We start from the raw sequence: 11,246 nt of genomic DNA, 5'->3' as shown, positions 1-11,246 counted from the left end.
TTATCAACCCATGGAGGTCTGGATTTGGAGTCACACTCAAAATTAAAGTGGAAAACCACACTACAGGCTGATCCAACTTTGATGTAATGTCCTTAAAACAAGTCAAAATGAGGCTCAGTAGTGTGTGTGGCCTCCACGTGCCTGTATGACCTCCCTACAACGCCTGGGCATGCTCCTGATGAGGTGGCGGATGGTCTCCTGAGGGATCTCCTCCCAGACCTGGACTAAAGCATCCGCCAACTCCTGGACAGTCTGTGGTGCAACGTGGCGTTGGTGGATGGAGCGAGACACGATGTCCCAGATGTGCTCAATTGGATTCAGGTCTGGGGAACGGGCGGGCCAGTCCATAGCATCAATGCCTTCCTCTTGCAGGAACTGCTGACACACTCCAGCCACATGAGGTCTAGCATTGTCTTGCATTAGGAGGAACCCAGGGCCAACCGCACCAGCATATGGTCTCACAAGGGGTCTGAGGATCTCATCTCGGTACCTAATGGCAGTCAGGCTACCTCTGGCGAGCACATGGAGGGCTGTGCGGCCCCCCAAAGAAATGCCACCCCACACCATGACTGACCCACCGCCAAACCGGTCATGCTGGAGGATGTTGCAGGCAGCAGAACGTTCTCCACGTCATCTCCAGACTCTGTCACGTCTGTCACATGTGCTCAGTGTGAACCTGCTTTCATCTGTGAAGAGCACAGGGCGCCAGTGGCGAATTTGCCAATCTTGATGTTCTCTGGCAAATGCCAAACGTCCTGCACGGTGTTGGGCTGTAAGCACAACCCCCACCTGTGGACGTTGGGCCCTCATACCACCCTCATGGAGTCTGTTTCTGACCGTTTGAGCAGACACATGCACAATTGAGGCCTGCTGGAGGTCATTTTGCTGGGCTCTGGCAGTGCTCCTCCTGCTCCTCCTTGCACAAAGGTGGAGGTAGCGGTCCTGCTGCTGGGTTGTTGCCCTCCTACGGCCTTCTCCACGTCTCCTGATGTACTGGCCTGTCTCCTGGTAGCGCCTCCATGCTCTGGACACTACGCTGACAGACACAGCAAACCTTCTTGCCACAGCTCGCATTGATGTGCCATCCTGGATGAGCTGCACTACCTGAGCCACTTCTGTGGGTTGTAGACTCCGTCTCATGCTACCACTAGAGTGAAAGCACCGCCAGCATTCAAAAGTGACCAAAACATCACCCTGGAAGCATAGGAACTGAGAAGTGGTCTGTGGTCACCACCTGCAGAACCACTCCTTTATTGGGGGTGTCTTGCTAATTGCCTATAATTTCCACCTGTTGTCTATTCCATTTGCACAACAGCATGTGAAATGTATTGTCAATCAGTGTTGCTTCCTAAGTGGACAGTTTGATTTCACAGAAGTGTGATTGACTTGGAGTTACATTGTGTTGTTTAAGTGTTCCCTTTCTTTTTTTGAGCAGTTTAATTTCTTGGCCCATGACACCTGTAATTATGTCACTTGTCTCATAGCTGAGCTTTGAGAGTACTAAGGTTGTTTTAGTGTCAACACTGCCATTACATGGCATGCCAGTATATCATTTCTGATGATTTACTTACCTTGAAATGAGCAAGGAATATTACGAGTGAGTGTAATAAATCATCTGTGTGTGTCTCAACTGAGTTGTACTTTGTTTGACACGTGGTCCATGAACAGAATGAGAGAGTGAGATTTGAGAGTGTGAGCAAAACACAAAGAGAGACAGAGATATGGAGAGAGAGAAAGTGTTCCCCTGGGGAAATACTCAGATCCACGCCCTGAGAACACCTCATTGGGCTACAACTGTCCTTCCTATCCTCATACCTGTTCTGTGGGAAGAGCCTTCAACACACTCTGAGGCAGCCAGCCAATCTTGGAGGGTGGAGGTCAAGCTTTTCTTTCAGTGCTGTCCAGCCTTATGTTTTTATAACAGACTCCTGGGTCCATCTCAGAGTAAGAGTGCTGGTTTAGGAGCTTTCCTTTACGATCCAACTAAAAGTCCAAACGGATCCTGAATACACGCCCAGGAGACACTAGGGCCCAGTCCCAAACAGCTCCCTCACCCCTACCCAATGCCCATGTTGCAGAAACTCCATCCAGCCAATCATAAGGCCAGGTGGAGCTATTACCATGCTATTACAATGTAGCTGATACCTGACAAAGTATAGATCTGCAAGGGGGAATCAAGAAAGAAGGCCTGGTGTATATTGCTAGGGTCTAGGATTTGGATAAGTAACCTCACTCCCCAGGTTGAAATGTCTTCACTCGCTCATCCTGACTACTGTTCAGCCTATCCTGACTACTGTTCCTGTAACTATCTACCCACAACAACACAGCTGACAGACAATGTCTGTCTTTCCCTGGGAAACCTGATCCTTTTGCCCATGTAGGGATTAACCAGGCAGGGTCAATGTTGAAGGGAGTAAGCTTACATGTTTGTCTCTGTGGAATATATCAGTAGAAAGCTGCTGACATGGTTCTCAACAGTAACACCGTTTTTGTTTAAACCCACTGGAGTTGATGTGGTGTGGTTTTAACCAATCAGCATTATGTAACGGTCGTTGTGTATATACTGGACCAAGGTGCAGCGGGTTCAGTGCTCATTTTAACTTTTATTAGAACACTTAATAACAAAACAAGAAAACTAACAGTAATGCAGGCCGCACACACACACACACACACACACACACACACACACACACACACACACACACACACACACACACACACACACACACACACACACACACACACACACACACACACAGCAGTGCAAAAACAACTTCCCACAAGGAACAGGTGAAAACAGGGCTACCTAAGTATGACTCAATGATGTACAGCTGTTCCTGATTGAGAGCCATACCAGGCCAACACAAAGAAATACACAACATAAACAGATCATAGAAATACACAACATAGAACCTAACCAAAAAACCCCGGAATACTCTAAACAAACACCCCTCTACATAAACACATATACTAACAAACCCTGAACCACATAAAACAAACACCCCCCTGCCACGTCCTGACCAAACTACAATAACAAATAACCCCTAAACTGGTCAGGACGTGACAGATTAGACCCACCCATTGTATAATTTGCTCTAGGATGATCACGAGCCTTACAAGACTCATCTGAAGGTCCCGTTACCAGTTAAGAAAAATTATGGAAGTATAAATGGAGATAGTTTACTGCCAAAAATAAGGGGTTCAATACATATAAAATAGAAATAGCTTCCTGATATAACTTTCAGATATAAGACAGACACTTCAGAACAAACTTCCTTTAGACTTTTTGGTGCACTATCTGTTGTTCCGTGTAGTGAATATGTTATTCAATGCATTTGTGTGGGCTAGTAGCAGTAAAGCGAAATTCAATGTTTAATCCAATATTTGTCTAATATATGGGTGGCTATTTGAAGAATCTCAAATATAAAATAAATGTTGATTTGTTGAACACTTTTTTGGTTACTACATGATTCCATATGTGTTATTTCATAGTTTTGATGTCTTCACTATTATTCTACAATGTAGAAAATAGTAAAAAAATCAGAAAAACCCTTGATTAAGTAGGTGGTTGTCATGTCCTGACCAGTAAAGGGGTCATTTTGTTATTGTAGTTGGTCAGGACATGGCAGGGGTGTGTTTGTTTAGTGTGTTTCGGGGTTTTGGTTTATGTTCTATGTTTTCTATTTCTATGTGGGTTTTCTAGTTTTTCTTTATCTATGTTAGTTTTGGGAACGACCTCCAATTAGAGGCAGCTGGTTGTTGTTGCTTCTAATTGGAGGCCATATTTAAGTGTATTTATTTTCTCTTGTGTTTGTGGGTGGTTGTTTCCATGTATAGTTAGTGTACCTTACAGGACTGTTCTTGGTGTGTTTTTGGTCAGTGTTTAGTTTCTTTCAATAAAACAAGAAGATGACTCACATACCCGCTGTAGTTTGGTCCGATCGTTACGACGAGTGTGACAGTGGTCTAAAACTTTTGACCGGTAGTGTATACATGAACTATGGAAACTTAGTGTTTTGATGCTAGAACAGGGTGAGATAAATATGAGATAAAATTCAATAAATATCATATTGTTTGGCACATTATCTATGATATTCATTGCCAAATTTAATTACACATTTCATTTCAGAGAATAAAAAGTCTAAAGCCCAGTCTCCTTGGATCTCCAAAACATGTTTGTAGGAAAAAAGCATATCAACACAATCTCTTTGCCTGCCAACACCCCACACAGACTCACAAATGCTCGATCATAGCACCAAGTTAAACCAACACACTATGAACACACACCTTCTAACCACAAACACACACTCTCTCTCTCTCTCCCCACCCTGTGGTGGCTTCTTGTTGTAAACACAGTGATATTCTGACCAACTGCAGAATCCTATTCTTTACAGCCGATGACATCAGTGACATGTAAAGCTCTCTGGCATTGTCCAGTCTATTGGAGCTCTTTAGTAATTTGATCGCCAGTTAAATGGCCATGGGCTACAGGGATAAAAACTAAAGTCAGCAACTGGTCAGCAAATCACAATTGAAAGCTTTAAATAGGGGAATTGCTCCGTAAGCAATGCATGATGGGGGCATTGTGGAGCTGCTGCTCAGGCAGATGGGAGGCAACTAGGAGAGATGTAGTGGTTTGAATATATTTAATACAGTCCCATTATGGGATCTGTAAATATTACATCTGTTCTAAACTAGACAGAGAGAGAGAGAAAAAAATACTCTAGAATTACACACAAATAAAATACTTTTAGGCTGGGTTTCTGTACAGCACTTTGTGACAGCTGATGAAAGAAGGGCTTTATAAATCAATTTGATTGATTGATTGAACTGGGGAATATAAGTGGATTTAATTTAGAGTCACCTGAATGATCTTAGTGGACCAAGCTCCAAGCTAATGCAAACAGAGCGTAGGCTGTGTAATCAAATGAATGTGATTCATATCTAGATGTAAGCTCAGCTTGATCTTTTCAACTAGGCTTTCAGTATGGAGCACTACTACCATATTATACTTTTGTGATATGGCCCTGAGTTTTTCCTGACCACGTTACCCGACCAGGGAAAAGTTTGGGTCCTGTAGTTATAAGCTATAAATAAGTAGGCCTTGGAGTTTGTCCCGGTCAGATCAGGTGGTCAGGAAAAATTCAGGCCCTACTTTTTTTTAGGATCCCTTGGTTGGCTATGAGGGCAAACGATCAGTAGCAGCCCAGTGAAAGGGCTCAGGAGCAGGCCAGAGAGAATAGACAGAGAGAGACAGTGATACAGTCACCCAGTGTGCCCATACTGTCTGAATGAGAAGCATCTGAAACAATTACAATGGGTGTGTGAAAGTGCTACTTGCTGGGCAGGTGGAGTGGACGGATTCAGTGTACTCTGCAAAACTGATGCTTGTTATTGATACTCATACAGTTATTGATAATATTACTTCTGCATAAAGTTATGATATTTGAAGAAGAACACATGAGAGTATTTTCCAATTGGTTATGTTAAAAAGTTTCCCTTTATACAAAAAGCTCTGGAATTTATGATATTTTGAAGGAAATGAGATGTTAAATAAATAATAAAACCCAGGTTATATTTAGGACCAGAGTATTTCATGAATAGTAATTGTGTGGATATATTGAACAATATATCAGCTGAACTATCACTGACTAAGTTTACATGTGCACGGTATTCCGGATAGTAGCTCATCTCCCGCTTCAGGTCTTATTCTGGATAAGATGTTTACATGCACCTTTGATATCCCACTCATGAGTATCCCTGTACCCATGAATAAACATAATATGCCTAATTTAAGTTCATATGGGTTAAATGGAATAGTAACTGAAATATGGACAGTGACTGTAGGCCTATAACCTCTCACATATAGTGTAATATAATATTAACTCCTGCAGAATATGCATTTCTTGCAGTAAAATTATACAACAAATGTCAATTTTGTCTCGGGAACAGGTGTGGAGAAATACAATATTTTTCTTTCAGCATCTCTTTAGAAAATGTGAATGCGTGTGTAATGTGATATCTTTGACACTGTTATGCAAGCAGACCGTATTTCAACCACATCAAATATGCACCCAAGATGAACTGAAGTCTTATCGAAAACCCGTTTCATGGTTTTTCTCAGTTTTTCATTTTCTATAAAATGGTCAAACTGATGACATTTGGACATTTTGCACAGGAACAATCTTTCCAGTGTTTTGGAGTTATTGTGTTTTCTCCCTGGTCCCTAAATGAAACAGACAACTTTACCGGTGTCAACTAGATTACTAGCGCATTCATTCTATCGATGCAAGACATTTTTCTGGTCAGCACTACGTTATTTAGTCTTCTGGGGCAACAAGTTATGACAGAAGAGAAGCTGCATTGTCACGTCCTGACCAGTAAAGGGGTTATTTGTTATTATAGTTCGGTCAGGACGTGGCAGGGGGTATTTGTTTTATATGGTTTTGAGTGTGTGTTTATGTAGAGGGGCGTTTGATTTATGTATTCCGGGGATTTTGGTTTAGTTCTATGTTGTTAGTTCTATGTCTGTTCTAGGGTATTTAGATCTATGTTTAGGTAATTGGGATTGGGGCCTTAAATTGGAGGCAGCTGGTTATCGTTGCCTCTGATTGAAGGTCCTATATTTAGGAGTATGTTTGTTATGGGTATTGTGGGAGGTTGTTCTTAGCACTGCTGTATTTAGCTTGCAAGACTGTTAGTTCGGTTCTTGTTTTGTTTATTTAAGTGTTCACAAATAAAGTTAAGATGAGCACTCGACCCGCTACATTTTGGTCCACTTCCAATGACATCCGTGACAGAACCTCCAATGGACCAAGCAGCAGAGAAAGGAGCAACAGGTGGACTATTGGGAGTTTTGGACTTGGGAGGAGATATTAGCCGGAGTGGGACCATGGAGAAAGGCTGAAGAGGACCGGGAACGCTACAGGGGAACACGGCTGGCAAGGAAGCCGGAGAGGCAGCCCCAGAAACATTTTGGGGGGGGGCACACGGGTAGTTTGGCAAGGACAGGCAGTAGACCTGAGCCAACTATCCATGATTATTATGAGGATCAGAGGAGCACAGTCCGGTGAAAATGATTCCAGCCCCTCGCAAGTGCCATGCTCGAGTGAGCACTCAGGCCGTAGGGGTTGTATGCTCCAGACCGCCAGTAATGCTTCACGGCCCAGTGTATCCTGTTCCCGCTCCTCGCACTAGCCCTGAGGTGCGTGTCTCCAATCTGATACCTCCAGCACCAGGCTTCCAGTGTGTCAGCCCAGTCCAGTATGTCCTGTTCCTGCTCCTTGCACTAGCCTTGAGGTGCGTATCTCCAGTCTGATACCTCCAGTACCAGCCCCACACACTAGGCTTCCAGTGCATCAGCCCAGTCCAGTACGTCCTGTTCCTGCTCCTCGCACTAGCCTTGGGGTGCGTGTCTCCAGTCTGATAGCTCCAGTACCAGCCCCACGCACCAGGCTTCCAGTGCGTCAGCCCAGTCCTGAGCTTCCGACGACAGTACCTCGTCCAGAGTGTCCGGCAACAGTGCCTCGTCCAGAGCTTCCGGCGACAGTGCCCCGTATAGAGACGGCCCACTGTCCGGAACCGAGTGAGACGGCCCACTGTCCGGAACCGAGTGAGTCGCCCTACAGTCCGGAGCTCCCAGAGTACAGTCCAGGGTCTAGTGACATGCTTCAGGCCGATGTATTCAGTAGGGGTGGACTGGTCAGGTGGGGGACTAAGACCTGAGCCTGAGCCACCTCCACTGTAGGAGGTTTGGGGAGGGGGGGTGTAGCACGGGAGCCATCGGTGATGGCAGCCACCCTCCCTTTAGTTTAGGGGTTTATTTTGTAGGTTTTTATTATTTATTATTATTTTTTTTTTAGGTGCATCCGGGGTCTGCACCTTTGGGGGGGGGGGGGGGTACTGTCCTGACCAGTAAAGGGGTTATTTGTTATTATAGTTCGGTCAGGATGTGGCAGGGGGTATTTGTTTTATATGGTTTTGAGTGTGTGTTTATGTAGAGGGGCGTTTGATTTATGTATTCCGGGGTTTTTGGTTTAGTTCTATGTTAGTTCTATGTCTGTTCTAGGGTATTTAGATCTATGTTTAGGTAATTGGGATTGGGGCCTTCAATTGGAGGCAGCTGGTTATTGTTGCCTCTGATTGAAGGTCCTATATTTAGGAGTATGTTTGTTATGGGTATTGTGGGAGGTTGTTCTTAGCACTGCTGTATTTAGCCTGCAAGACTGTTAGTTCGTTTTCTTGTTTTGTTTATTTAAGTGTTCACAAATAAAGTTAAGATGAGCACTCGACCCGCTGCATTTTGGTCCACTTCCTACGACGGCCGTGGCATGTATTTAATTATAGTTGACAAAAATATCCTACCAAATGTCGGAAATTACAAGCTGGCCTACCAAATATCTGAAATGATGAGCAGAAACTTGCCTAAATTAGGAGTGAAAGTAGCCAGTGGTAAATTATAATAAATCAATTATAGGTTATTATGGTGGATGGAACTGCGCAGATAGCCTATGTTTTGAAGTGATTTGTTTGACAGTCAGATGAAAGCGTCATCACACAACACCCATGATGTGTGAAACGGAGGCCTGTGCAGAACACAAAAACAACAGTAAACAGGAGATCTTTACATGACACTGTTTCCCGTCTTAGATAAGCATATGCCAGGCATCTTATCCAGGTTTTTCATACAAGCTTTTTCAGGTTATTGTAAACGGGATATGACGTTTGTATGCGTCAACTAAAAAATATAATACTTGTGTCCCAAATAATAATGGGATATCGGTGTGCATGTAAACGTGGTCGATGTGAGAACATTTGAAAAGACAACTCTCATGGATAAATCAGTCAAAGCAAAGCCCCACCTAGTGGTAGTAGTCAATTATTTGTTTTTTATAGTCAAGTACAAACGTGGTTAACACCATTTTCTGTAGAGAAAGCCTTGCTGTTTCTTGAACTCCATATGAAGCACAACATTCTAGTAAACAAATTGTCAAAAAGCAAAATAATTGTGTAAGTAACACATCCTATTGTTGTGTGTGTCAAAGAGCCAGTGCTTCTGTCTGGCACTGCCCTCAGGCAGATTAGATGGGCACATCAGGCCCTGACCCCACACTAAAACTGGTGATTCACCATAGTGGGGTTGTTTGCTAAGCCAGCTGGTGCTATCTCAGTCTCCCAGGAAGGCAATGGGCCGTTTCACTACAACTGTAGGATCTTCATTTGATCACTCTTTTGTTGCTGAGAATTGTCCTGTCTTTTAAAAAGGCTACTAAAGTGTATAATTTCCACTTAGAAAATTCAGACTTGATTTGCCCTAAAGAAAAATGTATCAACCCATTCAAAAATGTCCATAATATTCCACATAATGATTCACATTTTTTATTTTCCTGCAGTAGCAAACTGGCTCAAATTAAGATCCTACATCTGTATTACCACCACTTCCACTCAGTCCCTCAAGCTGCATTGTGTTTGTGGAAATCCTGTTTAATTAAACCCATCATAAAATTATTCACAATAATGTAACTGGCAAATTGTCCATCCTTTCACATTTGCATAACATAACCGTACTGGAAAAAGCACGAATGGATTTTACTTAGCTGACATGTTATCATAAGTAGGCCAATGATGGAGTGTTATTATTTTAAAAAGATTCGAAGGCATGCACAGTCTTGTCAAGTATGCTTACTAAAACCCTTCTGGCAACAGTCCTATTGAATCCCCTTGGGTAGAGAGGGAACCTAATATTCAGGTTTCTCCTATTTGGAAATAGGAGAAGGGTGCGCACACACACACCCAAACACACACACCCACAGCATGCGCTTTAGATCCTAGGTAAAATTGACCATCAATTCTGATACCTTGATGAATAAGGAGGTACTGTATAGCCAGGCCTACATTTGGCTATTCAGTGGAGTTGATGTGTTTTGGTTTTGAATAAACTAGTTCCTCTGGTGGGGAGGTCGGGTTATGAACAGTAAACTCACAGTGTGCTGTGGGATGCTCCTGTAATCAGGTACCCTGGTGAGTGAGGGAGTATAGGCCTACATTTACTGTGGAGTTACAGTGGAGTTGATGTGTTTTGGTTTTGAATATAACTAGTTATTCTGATGGGAAGTTTATGTGTGTGCTGTGTGTCTGTGGGATGTTCCTGTAATCAACCCCTCCCAGTGAGTGGAGGAACAGCTATCAGGGTAGGGTGTGCCATACGTGACAGAAACTGATAGTTCTGCTACCCCCCTCCCTCCTATCGTCCCTCACAGAAAGATGACCAAGAGAACACACACAGATAGTGAATACAGTAGATAGACAACTAGTTCTCACAGTCTCACGTCAGAATTAGACGTTCATCCATGTTTCTCAAATTTCAAATTTCGAAGTTATAACAAATGTAAAAGTTTGAAGTGTTTAAGGTTAAGTTTAAGCATTAACTTCACATTTTTATGCTTAGGTTTAAAGTTAGGAATTAACTCTGGGTGGTTAAGGTAAAGGTTAAGGTTTGGGATAGGCTTAAAACAAGAATAACTTTCTATTGCTGTGGCCAGTTTCCACATCATCTCCCGACGTCCTCAGAATTGTATTTTGACTTTATAATTTAACCTTTATTTAACTAGGCAGAAATGGATGGATGTTGAATACTGACTTGTATCATGAGTGACCTGGATGAGATAGATGCACTCTATTAATCATGCATTGAGCTTTTGACATATGCTTATATTGTTTTATGCATTTATTTTCTTTTTTTATGCTTATTTTTTTTAAGTTGTGGTATTTAACTATGGAAGAAGTAATATTTCATTTAGAAATAATTGTTATAGTGTGCTGAGAACATTTGATTGATTTGATTGATTCAATTGTAAAGGCACTTTTAATTATTGTCCTCATTTTTCACAATAGTGTCTGTTGCCAACATAACAATAATATTTTTTAAATATTGTAACCCTTTCATGATGAGCATGTCTAAAGGCTGAGCTTGCTTGTTGAAACACAACCAAGATACAAAAAAGACAGTTCCAATACAGAATGACAGAGGACTGCAGATGTATTTACATAGTTCACTTGGCTTCCTTTTTTATAGCCTTTCCTAGTGCTCTTTAAGGAAAAGGGAGGAAGTGAAAGAAGCATTGACAGACTATTATGACACATGATTATTTACCTCCATCTAGTGGTCAAATATGCTACTACAGTATTATGTTTCTGTAAGGGTAGGTACTGTAAAGGGAGGAATGTATTGCTGTAGGTTGGACTTT

Source organism: Salmo salar, chromosome ssa10 (genome assembly GCF_905237065.1).
Source record: "Salmo salar chromosome ssa10, Ssal_v3.1, whole genome shotgun sequence".
Lineage (NCBI taxonomy): Eukaryota > Metazoa > Chordata > Actinopteri > Salmoniformes > Salmonidae > Salmo > Salmo salar.
The sequence above is the reverse complement of the archived record's forward strand: the minus strand, read 5'-3'. Positions refer to the sequence as shown.